The sequence below is a fragment of the Eschrichtius robustus genome, chromosome X, assembly GCF_028021215.1.
Source record: "Eschrichtius robustus isolate mEscRob2 chromosome X, mEscRob2.pri, whole genome shotgun sequence".
In the NCBI taxonomy this organism is placed as follows: Eukaryota; Metazoa; Chordata; class Mammalia; order Artiodactyla; family Eschrichtiidae; genus Eschrichtius; species Eschrichtius robustus.
The window spans coordinates 31,012,942-31,032,520 of NC_090845.1; positions in this window are offsets into that span (position 1 = coordinate 31,012,942).

The following is a 19,579-nucleotide window of genomic DNA, read 5'->3' on the forward strand; positions in this document are numbered from 1 at the left end:
GTTATTTACCATATCCTTTCATCTACTTTTATCTATTTTATGTTTTACTTGTAAATTATAAGCAGTTATTCAACTTAATTTTTGACCTCATAAAAAGTATAAGTAAGCTCTTCAGTATTAAATGACAATGTATGAACATTTTGTTTATAGACACGTATGTTGTTGTATCTTGACCAATCTTTATACCAATTTCTGGAATAATATATTAAGTAAAACTTTACAAGAGAATAATATATACCATACAGATTATAAAAATACAATAGCAAAAAAATGAGTAAAAGAAATTCCTTCTTAGCAAGCTTCATACACACACACACACACAGAGACACACACACACACACACACAGATATTTTCTTTGCTAACATACACTCAATTTTCACATAATATATCTTGCTAATGCTCAAATAGACACAAATGAAAAATTTACAAAAGTGTTTATATAGTTCTGGCAGAAAGTACGGTGCATTAGAGGAAAAATAATCATGAGATTTTTAGAAAGAGACCAAATTTTAATATAATGAGTGCTAATTCAGTTTAACTCAGTCAATATTTACCACATACAAACAATGTCCTAAGCGCTGATAATTAAACATAAGTATTTTCTAAATCAGAAGTGGGCAACGCACATTTCTCTGTATATAAATAGCCAGACATATTACTCTATCCCTGTCTTAGGAGTATCCCAAACTACTAGTCTGAACTGCTATAAAGCATGCAACTCAAAGTAACTCATTAAATGGCCCTACAGACAAAATAATAAGCCATCCTTAATATGCACAAGAGAGGGAAATAAAAGCTTTCATTTCTTGGGGGGAAAAACACTGGAATGGCAGAAAGATAAGATTTTTGAAGAAAAAAAGAAAAAGACACTTGTCAGTCCCAAGGGACACATTTCAAGAAGCAGCATATACTGGAGAAAGTGAAAAAAGGTAAAACATGACTGATGTAAGAAAACAACTTTAAATTATAAATTGTATAGTATCTATAAACCAGGGAAATATCCAAAATTAAAAACAAGGCAAGAAAATATAACTAAAGAAATCCCATTAATTAGGAGCAATTAGAAGGATTAAGTGCAAAAAAAAAAAAATGTAACTGAGAGCAGATTAACCTTTTAAAATAAGAGCATTCATAGCAACATCTAGACCAAAGCAGAATTTATCTGATGAAATTTTATCTGATACAACTACATGAGAGACAAGCATGGATACTGAGCTCATTGTGTGTACGTTTCTCTGGGCATTACATAAAGAGGTTAACATACAGCAATTGAGAAAAAAATAATGCACGATATTATTTCTTCAGGAGAAAAACATAAATTTACTCCTAGCTAAACACTTAACTCATTGATGGTATTATGGCCAAACAAGGAACTTTTCTAATGTGGTCCATCTCTCCTACAAAATAGTCTCAGTTATTCATTCATTCATTCATTCATTTCGTTTTCTGAAATCTATGTGCCAGGCACATGCTTGAGGATAAGAAGTAAAAATAAAACAACACTCTGCTCAGGGAGCTTACAATCAAATAAGGAAGAAGATGTAAATTACTACCATCTATCAGTCTACCCAAGCTGGAAACCTGACCTCATCTCATTTCTTTCTTCCTCTTTACCCCATATTTAGTATCACTCACCTGGTTCTACTGATCCCTACCTCCTAACTCTATTTCCAGTTGTGTCCCTTTGTCTTCATCTGGCTCCTACCAGAATCTCTCAATGCGTATTAAAAGCTTCTAATCTCCTATCTATTCTCTCCACCACAGGATTATCCTGTAAAACATATTTCTTTTTGTACTAACACACTGATTAGAGCCACAACATGGCCCCCACCCCAGTGACCACATTATAAAATTCCAACTCTTTAACACGACTTAGAAGACCTTGCTGGCCTGCTTATCTTTCTATTCCCACATGAGCTCCCTTCATCCAACTTTCCATTAAATCACCCACTTTATAACCATACTGAGCACTCTCAGTTCTCACATGGCATAATGTCCTCTCTTATCATGGAGCTTTGTAGGTGTAGAACATATTGCCTTGACTAACTCTCATGAGCTTAGAAAACACTTCTTATAAGTACCATCCCCATACTCCCTGATAGGATTACATGTCCCTCGCCTACCACCTTCTCTAGTACTGTAATTTTCTGTTTACTTTCTCTATCCCTCACTAGATAACATGTTCTTTGAGTGTTAGGAGCACTTTACATTATTTAATAATTCCATTTCTAGGGCCAAGGGTACAGTACTTATCATATAGAAAATTCTTTTTTTTTAATAAATTTATTTATTTTATTTTATTTACTTTTGGCTGCGTTGGGTCCCTGCCGCTGCACACGGGCCTTCTCTAGTTGCAGTGAGCAGGGGCTACTCTTTGTTGCGGTGTGCGGGCTTCTCATTTCTCATTACGGTGGCCTCCCTTGTTGCAGAGCACAGGCTCTAGGCATGCGGGCTTCAGTAGCTGTGGTTCGCGGGCTCAGTAGTTGTGGCACGCGGATTCTAGAGCACAGGCTCAGTAGTTGTGGCACACGGGTTTAGGTGCTCTATGGCATGTGGGATCTTCCCGGACCAGGGCTCGAACCCGTGTCCCCTGCATTGGCAGGCGGACTCTCAACCACTGTGCCACCAGGGAAGCCCATAGAAAATTCTTAATAAATAGTTTTGAAATAGATAAGAGATCTGATAAATGAGTGAATGAATGAATGAATGAATGAATGAAATGTCTGCAGTTCGAAATGATAATTCCACTCTAGTGGTATGCACAGAGAACGGTGTGAATAAAGGGGTAGTGTTCCTAAAACAAATTAATGGGCAGGATGGTTCTGAGAACAATATATCCAATTTTTAAATGTACATAGTCTCTGACATAGCTCTTCTACTTCTAGAATTGAGTTACTAACACAAAGAAATATAAGTTATCTGTACTGCAATATTCTTTATACTGAAGTATCCTTTGTAATAACAAATATAGGAAACAACCTAAATGCCATAGGTTGGCATTTAGTTGAATAAATGGCTGTATATCTATATCACAGAATACTATGCAAATATTAGACTGACAAAGTTCCATATGTTGAGATAAGAAATGATAAACTATATTGTTAAGTAAAAAAGGCAAGGAGCAGAAGAATGTATACAATATGTCACCATGTGTAGGAAAGTATATACAGACATGTCCATGAACACATATATATTTGGATAAGCACAGTATATTTCTGGAATGATACATTTAAAATCTAGAAACATTGATTGCCTCTGGGAGACTGAATTGAGGAACCAGAGTATCAGTGAGACTTATATATATATATATATATATATATATATATATATATTTTTTTTTTTTTTACTTTATGAATTCTGTACCATGTGCATGTATTAACTCATAAAATAAGAAATAAATCAATAACGAATAGCTAAACAGCTAAACAAATACAACTTAGAGGAATGTCCTCAGAGAAGGTGATGCCAGATCGGCTATTTGAATGATGCACAAGAGTTCTATTAAATTGAGAACCAAGAGAAGAGCATGCAGGGAGGAAGACTGGCCTAGGTAAAGGCATGGTATATAAAAAAGAAATGATCCCTGCGGGAAAACCCAGATTTTGTATAATTAGAATGAAGTATATATTGCTGGGGGTGGGGGATTAAGTTGGAAAAGAAGGGAGGTATACAGAGGAAGCAAGAGAGAGGGAGGCAGGGACTAGATTATGAAGGGCCTTCTGTGCACTGATGAGATTATTTTTAGCATGAAAGCTGGACAGAGACATTAAACCAGTGGTTTCCAACGGTGGCTGCACATGACAGTCCCCTAGGAACTTTAAAAAAATGCTCACTCCCAGGTCCCCATCTTCAGAAATTCTGTTTTAATTGATCTTGGGTGGGGCCTTGTGATTCTAATATGTAGCCAAGGTTGCAAACCACTGCATTAACAGATTTTAAATAAAGTACATGTAGAGTTTTCTATTGTAGAAAGACCGCTAACCCTGGCAGTGATTAGACTGAATTTGGGGTACACTAAAATGTACAAGATTTTTTAAGATATTATCATCATAAGAGTGAAGATCTAAAGACCTTAACTAATGACAGGTAGTGTAACCAAAAGTGGGGTCCAGCTGCTCGCCACTCAAAAGCCAATAAAGAGGCCAGGTTGGTGGAAAGGAAAGTTTGCTTTATTTTGGATGCTGGCAACCATGGGGGAGGGCAGATGCCTGTCCAAAGGCCGACTCCCCCACCCCCCAACAATCAGTGGGCAAGAGCTTTTATAGGAGGAGGGAGGGGGCTACATGCAGAAACAGCACAGTCAGCTCTGACCATCCTCTTGATATTGGTCATCGGTGGTCTGACCTGCATCTACAGCTTGGTCATCATGTAGTTAACTTCTTCCACCTGGTGGGGGTGTCAGTCTCTACAAGACAGCTCACAGGATACGGCGCAGAGCATTATCTGTAGCCCTTAAGGAGGAACAAAAGGTCCCTGACTATGCTTACTGCCTAAACTATTATTTGGTCTCCTTTGACTGTTTTCCTTTGTTTCTGCATTTTCTCACTTCTCTGATTAAACTTATTCTTCGGCTAAAGGTTTTCCACAGACAAAAGGCAGGCTGAGGACATGGGGAGGGGGGCAAGGACCACAGGGTCCTGCTCCGTTTCAGTAGGAAGGATGGATAAGAAATGGAATATTCCGTTTTTATGGAGATGGAACACAGGAGAGGTAAGACGCCATGGTGATTACAAACACTGGTTCAGGTTCAAATTCTACTTCTGCCATTTTGTTGCTGTGTGACCTTAGACAAGTAATGTAGCTTCTGTAAGTCTCTTTTTCCACACATGTAAAATGCAAACAATCATAATAATACCTGCACCACAGAAATTCTTGACTGGCAGATCAAGTAAATAGCTGATTACAATATCAAAGACACAGCAAGCCCTCAACAACTAACAGCCGTTATGAGAAATCTGCTGTCACATTAGATGTGCGGGATGAGTGAGAGGAAAAGGTGAGGCTTGGCTTTTAGAATTTCTATGTAATCTTTTTACTGAAATAAGACATATGTAGAGAAAATTGTACAAGTCATAAGTGCACAGTTCAGTGAATTTTCACTGACTTAATGCATCTATTTAACCAGCATTCAGGTCAAGAAGTGAACATTGTCAGGACCTCATGCTCTCTTCAAGGCATCACTCCTAGATTTTTTATTTGGCTCACTGAGTATCAATATTTAGAAATACCCTTCACCAATAGAAATACTCTAAGAAGAGGTGCAATAGAGATGATGATAGGTTTACTTTTGGACAAGTGGGGTCAGGGGCCTGTGGGATATTCAAATGGAAATGTCCAGAAGGTTTCGAGCAGAATACAGGGTAAGGCTATAGACACCAAGTTGATAGATTTTAGCATTTAACTAGTAACTGACATTAAAAACAGTCCTTTTTGTAATTTTTTAAAGATGTATAATTAAAATGATTAGGCACTGTATGTTGTTGGTGACACAGTTCAAAGTAAGAAAGAGAAAGAAGAGGAAGAAATCCCACTCTTTGGCCACGTTTAAAATCATGTCATATATCTCTTGTTATTTAATGTACTTACGTATTTCTGAAAACAGTCCTTACTGGAACCATGGGACTTTCCACAGAGAAACAATCAGATTTGAAACTGTTTTAAGTAAATACGTAAAATTATTATAGTATCCTATGTTATCTTGCTATAGAATGACAAATTTTGTTACTGACAAATACAGCAACATTTTGCTTTCCAACCAAATTAGGAACCCTGGATACATTTTATTTTTTCAGATAATTTCATAGAAATGAGCAGGAGGCACATAAAGTTGGGGATTCACCAATTTTGTGAGGATTTAATTGCTCACAAGAGACAAATGCTAGACGGGCCCCCTTGGCAAAGAATTTGTGATGAAAAGGTTCTAAAAAATAATTTGAAGCATCCTCAGTTACAATAAAAGGACATGGTTAAGAAAAATGCAACATTTTACTGTTGATGTTTAATAAATATTTACTATAAGCTGTGGCTGTGTCTGTCTCATTTTTCTGATCTTAGCGTAAACACCACCTCCTCAGATACCACCTGCTCTAAAGTAAATTTCAATGGTCATTCTCTACTGCCCTTTTCCTTGAGAGCACTCAACATGATTTAAAAGTATATATTTAGTTGTTTGTTAACCAGCTTATTGGCTGTCTTACCCCTAACGTATTAGCTTATGAAAGGTTCAGCCATATTCATTTGGTTCACCACCATATTCCTGCCACCTAGAAGAGGGCATGAATCATTTGCAGGGATTCTCAATCTTGACACTACTGACATTTTTGGTGAGTTACTTCTTTGTTATGATGGGCTCTCCTACATGTTGTAGCATGTTTAGCAGCATTCCTGGCCTCCGCCCATTACATACCAGCAGCACTGCCCCCCTCTTCAGTTGTGACAACTACAAATGTCTCCAGACATTGCCATATGTCCCAAGGGGGGCAAAATTGCCCCCAGTTGAGAAACACTGAATTACTGAGTAAATAAATGAACAAATGAATGAGTGAGTAAAAAAATAAATGTCTGATTGCTCAGAAAACAGAAGTAGGGGAAAAGAGCATTCTAGCCAATGAATGTACATAAGTAGACACCAAGGGGCTCAAAAGTTTATTACATTCAAGAGCTAAGAAGAAGATAGCTTGTCTAAAGCTGAGTTGAAATTGGCGAGGGAGGCAAGTGTCAGTTATATAGGTCAAGGTAAAAGATCTGGAATTTACTCTTGGTAGAATGAGAAGAGTTTTAATGAAGAGGTGAGATGATTTAATTGACCTTTTCAAAAGGTTCCTCTGAGTGCTACAATTAGGATGACAGAAGTGAGGCAAGAGTGGAGGAGGGAGACCGGTTCGGATGCTATTTTGTTACTCCAGGAAGATGATGGTGGCACACAGAAGTGGAGAGGTTGAGAGGGACCATACTAATCTGTAGGTTAGACCAAATCAATCTGCCAAGCAAAATGGATTCTATATAAATATTATGATCAGGAAAAATTTATCAGAATAGCATCTGTTATATAGGATATATGTGTGGTTATTTTACATATAGGTAAATGAAGCTAAGACACTGATTTTACGAAAGATTTAAAAAATCACTTACTCTATGCATTTCTTGATTGACTGTGATGTCCTCTAAACTTCAGAATAAAAACATTTTACTTTAAATTCATGAGCAAGTACTCTACTGAGTATTATCAGACCTTATAGTGAAAATTTCACTTAACTTTACCATCACTGGAATAATTTCTTCACTGTGATATTCTATTCATTTTTTGAAACATCTTGAGTAAATTCTTATTTGCAAAACCACTTCAAAATGCTTCGTTTTAGATTTTAATTTGAAAAACTGTAGTGATATTTATAGAGCTGCTGTGCCAGTGTAAGGTTTCATATGAAATTTGTTGTTTGATTTTCTGGAAACTTTTCATTTTGCTTTTGTGTCAAATCATGACTAACAAGCATTTTTACAATCAAGTTTTCTCCTTCTCTCATAATCTCCTTCCCTCCACCGCCCACTATAAATTGTACTAAATATTGTACCTATTCTTCATGTACATACAGCTCTGTGAAGAAATGAGATATCCAGGTGTTTATTTGACTTAATCATTAATGAGGGAGAATTAATCCAAATTTGCTGTAACTTTCCTCCTTCAGAATCATCATCATTCTGGTAACGCTTTTTTAAAAAAAAATATTTGGACTGCACACACTGGTGACAATTCAGACAATGATAGCTGAACATAAGGAAACTGTTTAACATGATCACTGAGGGAATGTTTATCCTAGTAAAGAAAGTTTTCAAACAGTAAAGAAGAATCCAATTATGCAAAAATTAACATAATAATATTAAATGACAAAATATTTTTGAATACTTATTAATGCACACCCCTCAGAGATCTGAAATTTGCAACACTATGTAGCTTAATTTGAATTTTCTACTGACTTTAGAGAAATAAACCTAGGTTTCATAAAAGCATTGAAACTAAAGAACTGACAAATGCCTCATTCACTCATCTTGGTCATAAATACTGTTAGGCATAAACTCAGACACCCACTGAGAGAGACTCATTGCTCACCTGTCTATATATTATACATCTCTTCACATCTTTCCTGCCTCGCTTTGGCCCAAGGTCCTCTCTATCTCATAGAATTCGATATTATCTTACTGTTAAATTTCTAAGAAAGAAAAACAGTCCTATAGTTATGAATCACCCATGATCCTTTGTAAGACTAAACATGCCAATAATTTAAAATGTAGATTTTAAACAATAACAAAGCTTTCTGTTAAGTTATAACATTACATCCTTTATTTTATTTAATGACATAATATTACCATCAAAAACACTATTACAGCTCCCTGCATTTTAATCTCTTGCAGCAGAGCATAGCTGCACACTTTCCTTCCCATGAGAAATATCAACCAATTTCTTTCTCCTTTTTAAACCAAAATATCTGTAATCTTAGTGAACAACACTGAGATAATTTTTTAAAGTACGTTTTGCACAAAAGCTTTTAATAATCAAATTTCTAAAAGTTTGGGATGTACAATGGAAATGTTAAAAGTCTGAGAGCAAAAACAACCTTTCAGCATTTTATGAGAGAGCTTATATCTTCACGTACGTGAATCTAAAATCACCTCAAGTTCTTTCTTTCCCCTCATGAGAGTTTAGATCTAAGCAGTCTGTCTCCAGCACTAACCAGGATCACTTCACTAAGGCAACATTTTCATCAAACACATTTGCTGTAAATCAAGATTATAATTACAAAATAATGATGCCTTGTGGACCCATTCTAAACATACTTTGACATCTGAACCTCTGAGAGTAAGAGCTCAAACATCACAAAGAATCTTCCAGATTCACATGAATAAAGTTCATGAGATAGCTGATATTTTAAAAATTCTGTGTGATGCCAATTATGTGAATCCATGCTAGTTAGATCACATCTGCAAATTTAGGATGCACTGGCCTGGTATGTGAATTGACTACAAAAAGTACCAGGTTGATATTTGGTACATGAGTGAAAGAAGTGCTCAGGAAATCGTTGGTGACAGAAATTTGTGCATCTCATTAGGTTAATGGGTTAATTACATGTGAAATCCTATTTTGATTGGAAGTCTGCTGAGTTTATTTACGGTGACCCTGATACCATCTAACTGCTCTGTTTTAATTCCAAGTAGGGTTTTGACCCTTTCCAAAAAGGACTGTGCAGTTTTGCCTATATGCACAGAAAAGGAACACCGGAGTATAAATAAAAAAATAAGATCAGTATATGTAGACAGGATTTCTCTGCCATAGGGAACTGTTTACTGCTGTAAGAATTTATTACGAGAAACCCTACTGGACAATCAACCTTCTGGTCAAGCTCCAGGAAAGACAATGTAGTTTGAACTCAAAATGTATGAGAGAAACCACAAAACAAATAATATGTGCTCATTACACGGATGAGCTCACAATCCTGGTATCATATCCACAGGGATAATAGGGAGTATTTAACCACATGACAGTAGAGAATCAAGTTTTTGTAGGACAACAGGTATTTTCCACCATGTGTCAGCTTTGTCTTTTATTCAAGTTTCTCTCATGTTACCCTGCAGTATACTTAATTCATCTAGTTTCTGTAGCGATGTGACCACAAAATATATGCTACTTATGCAACAGGAGAAGCACTACACACATCCAGTAAGAGATTAAATTCAATAACTAGTACAGCTTGGCCAAATACTTGAAGTTCAAAAATTAAATAATTTATTTCAGGACAGTAAAGAAAAAGGTGGGGAACTGCAAAATAATGTAAAATATTCCAGTAGATTTTTACTATTTTTAACTAACAAAGCAGAATATTTTATAGATTCCTGCAAGTCTTTTGTCCTTTCCTCTCTCACTACCTACCCCCCCCCCTCCACGATATCTCTGTCTTTCATTTGGAATTTTGGTTTACAACATTCAGTTCTATCCCCACGCATCTAACCCGTGTTTTGGTCTCCTGCTTTGCACAGAGACAGAAACACATACACATTAATCAGAAAAACAGAAATAATTTGTTTCTAAAAGTTCTAATCACTGCCATGTCTTGAAATTATACAGCAACTTAATAGATCATAGAATTGCACACATGCACACACATACACACACAAGAACCACATTAAAACCCAAGTTAAACCAAACCAGGGCAAGTGTCACTCTGGACAAATGATTTTTCCAGATAGCTGAGATCTAGTCCTTTGAATGACAGAACACTTTATCTTCTGGATGAAAGGTTTAAATGAAAATGTTTGTATAGGGTAGCTTCCTGCCCTCTTAAGTACAATGTATTTAATACAATATTTTCTTGCTGATTTAGGGTTAGGATAATGATGGGAAGATGTGACTGTGGATGACTGATCCCATGTACATGAAGATGTACAACGCTAGAATGTGCTTTCTTAGAAAGGTTCAAAATATATTTTTGCTTCTGTAGTTTTTTAGGAGTCTGAACATTGACCAGCAAAATAAAACATAATGTTGCCTCTCTTAAGTAGCTTTATTCTCCCTTCACAAAGTCACGTTTTTAAAGTTCTCTGAATTATCAGCATTAGCAGTGACCAGCACGACCAGCAGCCCAAGCAATCAACACTGCCATGTCCACACAGAACTCATCTTCAGTCCTGTCTGCACACTTCAGTAACTGACTGTGAAGGAAAAGCCATTTTCGCCATTTCAATATTTTAAGCTAAGATATTTTACGAATTACTTTACATCCTAAAAGTTTTCTATATTTTTGTTCTTAGCTCATACTTTTCAAGGCATGATACAGTCTACAATTGTCTGCAATGTCTGTAGTCCAGAATTTTTTAGAACCTTTGATAACAACAATCGTCTATCGATATTGAAAGTCCTGTATGACGCCTACAAACAGGTGAACTTTGACACTCAATTTTATAAATAATCCACATGTTCTTAATGACATCACAGTAATTGATCTTATAGATGATGATGAAAGAAGTAGGGAAGGAGTAAACATGATAAAGTGTATCCTGACACTAATCCATTTTCGAAGGCTGTGCTCCCCAATTATTTTATTTCTAAAACATACTCTAAGTTCGTAGTTACACATTGAACTACGCCTAGTATATACTAGAACTTAACTTATATGGGTTACCTTAAATGAATGAATAAATAAAATGGAAAAATTGAGTTAAATGTTGTACTATAATAAATCAAAGTATAGTTCAAGATAAGATAAATCTAAAAATGAATTTTACTGAAGGTAAGTCATGTTCAACCTCATTTTAATTAGTGAAGTGCAAATTAAAATCCCAGTGAGAAACAACTTATACCCATTATAGTAGCCAAAGATTAAAATTTAACATTATCAAGTGTAGGGGGGACAAATATGTCTTTAGTTAAAGATGGTGAGGGCTTCAGCCATTTTGGGGAGTTACTTAGTTCTCCTGGGTCTCTCTTATGTAACCATCTTATTAAACTTTTGTTTGATTTCTCCTGTTAATCTGTCTCATGCCAATTTAATTCTTAGACCATCCAGAAGAACACAGAGGGGTAGAGGAAAATTTCTTCCTCCCCAACAATACTCTGATCCTCTTTTGTACCCCTGAAAGCAGGACATAAATCTCCCACGTGAAAGGAACCCCCCTGTGCCAGGAGAAAGAGAGGCATCCTTATAACCAGAGACAGGGAATTCAGGGCTGAGAAGCCCGCAGAAACCTCATTACTTCTTTACTAATTTACTACCCCAAGCCCAAACTCCTCTGTCTTGTCAATTCTTCACAAATGTGTTTCTTTGTCTAAAAAATATAAAAGCTGCTTGCTCTGGTCACTTCTTTGAGCATCATATTTTTATGAGGTCCCATACGTATGTAATTAAATTTGTTTTTCTCCTGTTAATCTGTTTTATGTCAGTTTAATTATTAGCCCAGCCAAAGAGCCTAGAAGGAAAAAATAAGAAAACATTTTTTTTTCCTTTACACTGTTTTATTATAGGGGAGTCTCAGCCAAGAACCTAGAAGGGTAGAGACAAAATTAGTTTTCCTCCCTGACAAGGTCATGAGTTCATTCGGTGTAAGCTGGAGCCCTTTGGGGCCTATGTGTCTGGAGCTGGAACCCCAAGGCATAGGCAGCTGCTGTCAAAGACACTGCTTGAGGCACAAAGGAAGGAAGAGTAGTACCCTGGGGTCTTCTCTGACTCTCCAATCCTCCACCATTTGCCAAGCAGAGCTGGAAGCGAGGTGACATGGAAGCCTGGCACTCAGAGCCTGCAAGTGTCAATGTCCCAGTGGTAGCCAGTAGAGCAGGATAAAGGAGGTACAGAGTATATCTGAGGACACATACATGAACCCTGTGACCTAGCTATCCCACGCCTCGGTGTACACAAGGAGCATTGAGTATAATAGGAGAAGAGATAAAACTGGAAACAACCCAAATATCCATCAACAGCAGAATGTATAAATAAATTGTGGTTTATTCCTATGATGGAATGTGACAGTTTGGAAACGAATGAGCTACAGCTGTATTCACTGACATGGATGAATCTCAGCAACATAATGCTGATTGGAAAAAGCAGTCACACAAGACTAGATGCAATATGATTCCAATTATATGAAGTTCAAAAGCATGCAGAACAAAACAATTTATTACTTAGCAATACATACATATGTAGCAAGGTGATAAAGCAAAACAAAATTCAGTAGAGTGATTATCTCTGGAGACAGTGGGGGAAGTGATACAATTGGGGAGGGGTACACAGGCGGCTTCAAATTACTGAGGATAATCTAAATTGATAAATTATTTTTATTATTTAAACTCTATATATTATAAATATTCCTTTCTCCCTATGTAATGAAAGATATTTTTTAAGGCAAACATATGGTGGAATGACTGACAAGTTAATATAACAACGATCGACTAAAAGGAAAGTAGCTGTTTCCTCTGGAAATCCTTCCCCTTCCAGTGTGTAGTTTTTTGCACTGAAAAGATGGGAGTTTAATAATCGTAGGAGACCAGAGGCTTCAGTGGGGAAGGGGATGGAGGTAGCTTATCATGAAAAATGATTGTTCCTATAGTTTGAAAGTGACCCCTGGTAACATTTTCCTTGAAGCTTCTAGCTTTATATATTACCGTCGGTCACTTTGCAACTTTGAGGAAACAGTCTGCCTGCTGAAGGCTTTATTACAGTTAAGATCTGTTTCTAGAACACAGAAAGGCATTTCAAAATCACTCCTTTAAGAAGTATTCATTTAGCTTGTTATGTGAATAACCTCAAACTGTGAATTTAAAATGAACTTACACGATTTAATCGTCATTTATATCAAGCAAAACAGGCTACGGGGCTTTTAGATACTAAAAGAATACCTGAGAAATAAAATAGAAAAACCATAAATTACATGATCCTAGACGTGAAGGATTTAACAGCAATGGACCAGAGCTACACTGGATCTTCTTTGGGACATTTTGTCAAAGTAGATCAAGGCACCAGATAACTGGGAAATCCAGTCTGAACTACGTAGCAGATGCCACACACCTCAATCTGTGGGCCTCCTGTGATCAGCACAGTGAGGGACAGTCCCCAGGCCCACTAAAGGCTCACCAGGTCAAGCACCCACTGCATCTCTCCATGTGTCTGCCTCAAGACTTCCTCCAAAGTCATGGAAACTCACTCAGCCTCCACAGAGCAGGGAATGTGATGCCCCTGGACAGCCCTCAATCAAGGAGGCATAGGAACCGCAGACGAAGTCCCCAGCCTCATGTCCTGCAGAGGAACAACTCTAAGTGCATTCCTCAGAGGTCTCCACTGGATTGAGCCGAAGTTTGGTACAGCGGTAACCAGCTCAGCAACTCACTCAGTATTGTCTGTCCCCCACTTCCTTGGTTCCCCCGCTCCCCAACTTGTGCTTCCTGTGAGCTGCTACCAAATGAACTGCTTGCTCTCTAGTCCTTGCCTTGGACTTGGCTTTTAAGGAAACCCAAACAAAGACAGACTATGACTAACTACAAGTAAAGGAGAGTCTTTCTTCCCAAGGGGATGTATAAACCCTCATCAAGAGTCATTGTCAAAATGAACACAGACAAGAGAGGACAAGAATATTTGTCCTCACTGAGCAAAGTCAGATGCTGGATCCTCAGGTGAGAGAGAGACAAAGAGAGGTGCAACTAATGTTGGGGTGAATAGGTAAGGATTCAGAGTAGAAAGACTTTAAAATAAGCAATCAAGTCCTAGACATGATAAAGTAGTCAGCTGAGCACAGACCAGACTCTGGGAGCAAGAGCGCTGAAGGACTCAAAGAAAAGGATTCAGGAGGGACCAGCAGAGAGACTTGACCCTCATGGTAACCAGTAACAGTTGCGTCTGGCTAAACATGAGACAGGTATTGGAATCGATGGGTATAGACTCTGGATTTCATTGCAAAGCATGGTCAAATCTGAGATATCCGTTGGTGGCATGAAAAACTGAGCAGTATCTGCACCAAGAAACATGTACAAGAATGTTCATAGCAGCACTCTTCAAAATAACAAAATTAGAAAAATCTTCCAGCAGCCCAAAAGCTCTTTGGCAGGAGAATGAATAATTAAATCACACTGTAGTGAAAACAAGGGAAGTACTGCTACACAAAACCATCACGATAAATTTCAGGGATATGATGTTACGTGAAAAAAAGCAAATCTCAACTATCCTTTTAATAACATTCGAAAATGAAAACAAAGTCTTATGTGCCAAGCACCAAATTAAATATTTTCACAATGGCCCTAAGGCATAAGGAATATTATTCCCATTTTTTGAATGAGAAAACTGAGGCTCAAAGAACCTAAGCAACTTGCCCAAGGTCAGATATACAGTCATTAGTACAGACAGAACTCAAATCCAGGTTGTAGTACAAAAAGAAAAAAAAAAAAAAAGAAGAAAAGAAGAACACTTCAACTAATTCATCTGACAATGCTGTTCATATTCATGACGCCATTTTTTGTCGTTCTTTTGTTTCCTAATAATAAAGGAGGAGACTTAGGGCTGTTGGGGTGATATATATGTGGGGGTCCCCCCTCCCCACCTCACCCACACACCACCAGGGTGAACAGGAAGAGGAAAAGGAAAGGCAGGGCCCACAGGAAAGTTTCATAATCTTGAATGCACAGGGGGCAGAGAGGAAAGGAAGAAAAAAAAAAAAAAAAAAGGAGAAAATACAAATCCTATAATACATACAACAGAGTGGGGATGGTATGGTATGGGATGGTATGACATGAAGTGGAGGCATGGAGCGGGGGGAAGCGGAACCCCCCCACACATTCCTTTCTCTCTTTGATGCTGTTTCCATAGTTGCCAGACTGAAAAGCCCTCTCAGAAGACGGGACTGGGAGAAGAGGGTCCACTTTTCACTGCTACACTAAAATTCAAAGAAATATTATTGAGGCAGATATATCTGATAAGGTATTTTGAAAAAATCAGAGAAGATACATTCAGGGTATGTTTATTATCCCAGGTTGGGGGCCACACTGGAGGATGGGATGAGGGAGGAGCACGTAGGTGGACAGAATGGCCAATATTCTAGTCCCTGAGTTGAGTGGTCAAGTGGAGATTAGGGTGAGGCAAGTGCAGTGAGTGATGCAAGTGCAAGGTCAGATCCTGTATTTACTTAAAATGTTGATATTTTGCTCATCATGAACTGGTTGGTGTTAATTATGATGTGCAAAATATTGAAATAAAATGTTACTGATCTTAATTCGTGAATTTTTAGATAGTTCCTTACATTGTGCACTAGAGGCAAGCGTCTCACTTGCCTTATCCTAGTCCAAGCCCTGGTTCACATGTGGCCATCCTGCTAGGAGAGGAAGAGGGGAGAGAAAACACACAGCACTTGCCTTGAATGTGGGTTTCTCTCTTTTCATAGATTGTATGTTGGCTTGGGTGGCTTGCTGTGGAGGGCTGATCAACATTAAGTGAAAGCTAAATTACCTCCTTTCTCCTTAATACCATCACTGCAGTCCCTTGTCTTTGGTTATTAAATTAAAAAGGGAAATGGAATTATGGATATTGAGAACCCAGCTGTGCCAGGGCTTTAGAAACAGTTCCTCACTTCCAATCAATCAATCACTCCATAAAGTCAGTATTAATATTCCCATTTTTTGAATAAGAAAGTTGAGGCTCAGAGGTGTTAAGTACATGGTCTAAGGTGACAGACTTCAAGTGTCATAAATTCTTAAACTCCATGTGCCACTTGTACTACTTTTTTCGCCCTCTTTTGCTTGGTCTATTCTGAGAGGTGGTGCTAGCTATTACAATCAAATCCATTGAAATACACAAATATGATACATGAATTGTAAAGCACCATAGCAACATTAACATAGTTTTATTAATAATGTTAACAATAATTAAGCCATTTACCTCTGCTTCTAATCTTTATAATAGTAGCAAAAGTATATTTTGCCTTTTCTAGAGTGTTATATGAAATGAAATGTTACAAAGATGAAAAAATCCACTCTCCTTACAATGGGAAAATATCAATCAGAGTCAACAATCACTGTCCTCATTCTCTCTGAAATGGAATGTGCTGAGCTTTGTATTATATTTTTGAATTATTCCTATTAACACAATTAAAATGCTGAAACGCATTTGAGCAGATGTTTCTTCTCTGAGGAAAGGTAACTAGAAATACTATCTACTCTAAATTGAGTCTGGTGTGATACTGTAAATAGGATGATGAACAAAAGTAATATACACAATTTCATAATTTACTACTTGATTCCCAAGTCCAAGAGAGAGTGAAAATATAAATCCAACAAAATTCTAGCCAATTTAACCAACCATATATCCCATCAGACCCCATTAAGTTTACTTTATCTCTGATGGTGGCTGATACCATAAATGAGTAAAAACTATTTCACATGTCAATATTTTGTCTCTCTGGATAATACATTTTATTGTTTTACATTCCTTATTTAAATTTATAGCAGTGTTTTAAGTTCTGATATTAGTACTGATGTGTGTTAAAGATATAATTAGCTACAAGTTTTTAAAAAGTGAAATATTTGTATCATTTTCAAGCACAGCCCATCAGTACCTGTGATCTTTGTTTATTCTGTCAGAAACATCGAGAAAGAGAGTTCAGCAAGTATTATGATGGGGGATAAAAGGCATGTTTGTTTGTTTACTACATATCTCAGATACTTTGCAAGCACCTACACCACACATCACACACAAAGGTACAAACACAAAACACTATCAAACATAGAAAATCAAATCAGAACATTTCTTAAAGCTGTGCTTTTTCAGTTGCTAGTCAGTAAGGAAACTTCAAATTCCCAAACTCCTCTCTTTACAATTTTTCTCTAACCCTTTACTGTCAGCTATGGGGAGGGGGCGGGGGAAAGAAGGTAAATTGTATCTTCTGGCTGTGTTCACCCTTTATAATATAAAAATTTGGTGGGTGATCCCTGTTATATGGATTTTATCTGTTGGGTTTTCTGGTTTACACTTAGATTTGCTGAAAAAATTCTGATTTCCAGAAAGGCATCCTGACTTTGTTGAGAGTGCTGGAAGCATCTCCCTTTGTGATTGGCCACTGTGGGAGACTCCAAGTGGGTCCTGTCACTCCAGGAATTGCCTGCTGAGAAGAAAAGAAGCTTATAATAGCTTTCTGAATAACTCTGAAAAGTGAAGCTGCTCTACAGGTATCATCACCAGACCCCAAATGAAGAGTATATAAGATTCCACTGTCAGTAAAAAGAAAGAAGATTCATTTCTACATCAGCCCCTGCTAGAGATTAGAGATTTTAGGAGGACTGAATACAATCCAGATCCACATTCTAGGCAATCACGAGTTGCGTTCAAATGCAGGTTCTACCTGTTGTGTTGAAGTCTAATTAAGACATTGATGCTTATTTAGTTTTCTTAGTTCATGGGCAAAACATATAACTGTGGGATATCTCCGGTGGACATACCCACACAGTCACAGACCTTACTATCTATTGTAAAGGTCTATATAATTGGTATTACTTTATGTTAAAGAATTTTATTATATCCCGACTGTAAAAGTCCATTAAAGATAAAATTGACTCTTGAAATCCAAGGCCTATTTCATCTATGCTTGCATCAAAATATCCCCCAAATTTCCATATGTATTCTTACAGAGAACGAAAGTACTATCTTCATAGCTTAAGGATGTATCACCAACATTAAGAGTGAACTCTAATGTAAGCTATGGACTCTGGGTGATTACGATGCATTAACGTAGGTTCATTAATTGTTGTAAATGTGCCACGCTGGTGGAGGATGTTGATAATCAGGGAAGCTATGCAGGTATTAGAAAAGAGGGTATATGGGAAATTTCTACTTTCCACTCATTTTGCTGTGAACCTAAAACAACTCTAAAAAATAAATTTGATTGAAAACAAAGTAACGTACCACAGTAGTTGATTTGAAATCTCTTATGGACGTTTAGTACAGTTCTAACACATGAGATACACAATAATACAAGGTCCTAGCTTTGCAGATATTATTACTGGATTGAGGAGAAGAGCATTTAGAAGAGCATATTATGCAATAGGACAGCTATTGCAACACAGGTTAGTACAAAGTGCTACAGGGACATCAAAGCAGAGAGGGAGATTTATTCCACCACAGAGAATTAATGAAATGTATCATTCAAAAGATCAGATTTTATCTGGGTCCCAAAGGATAATCAAAGAGCCTTTTCAGGTTGAGAAAGTGGGAAATAGCATTCAAGGTCTTAAGGAGACTGCCGTAAAGTGTTAAGTAGGACAGACAAGGAGCGAAGGAAATGAAGAGACAAAAGCAGGGAAATGACAAAAGATAGAGAACCTTGGAGACTGGGCTAAGGAGTTGAAACTTTGGACAATCAGGATCATGAAAGTCATGTTACATGAGTCACTCTGAGAGCGGTGTGTGCAAGGATTGGCCTAGAAAGACCACAGTCAAGGAACCCAGACAGAATTATGAAGACATGGCAAATAGTCATGGTTGAAGATGAAGCAGCAGTGAGAGCAATACGAGGGAGTTTCCAGAGATAATGTCCCACAATAAAGTTCTATGTTCAGGACATCCTCAGGGAATATTCTTTTTCACTGAAATTTTTTTTTTTTTATTTTACTATTCAACCATAAAATACATAGATGCTTATGTGTTGATCCTTTTTTTGCATGCCTCCCACAAATGTCAGAACATAAAGCTATACTTATTAAAATTTCTTTTACCTTTTAACTTTTACATTTCTTATATTTTTCAATTTTCAGTTCATAGTACCAAATTCTACATGCCAATTTTTTTGTGTTTTATTCATTTAAAAAATTCTCCAAATGACAAGTGAAGTAAGAGAAGGTACCTATTATTCTATAAACGATCTACTTTCCAATCCCTATTTCCTAGGTTCACTATTCTAAACATCTACCTTTCTACATTTTCTCCACGGACAAATACAGGTAGTCACACTGTTCATGAGTTAATAATCATTGATAAATTACATTCTACATTGACTTTAATAATTAGTTTCTTTGGAGACATCTCACCACATATACTCTTCTTTCCCTCAGAGGGCTTGCTCTAA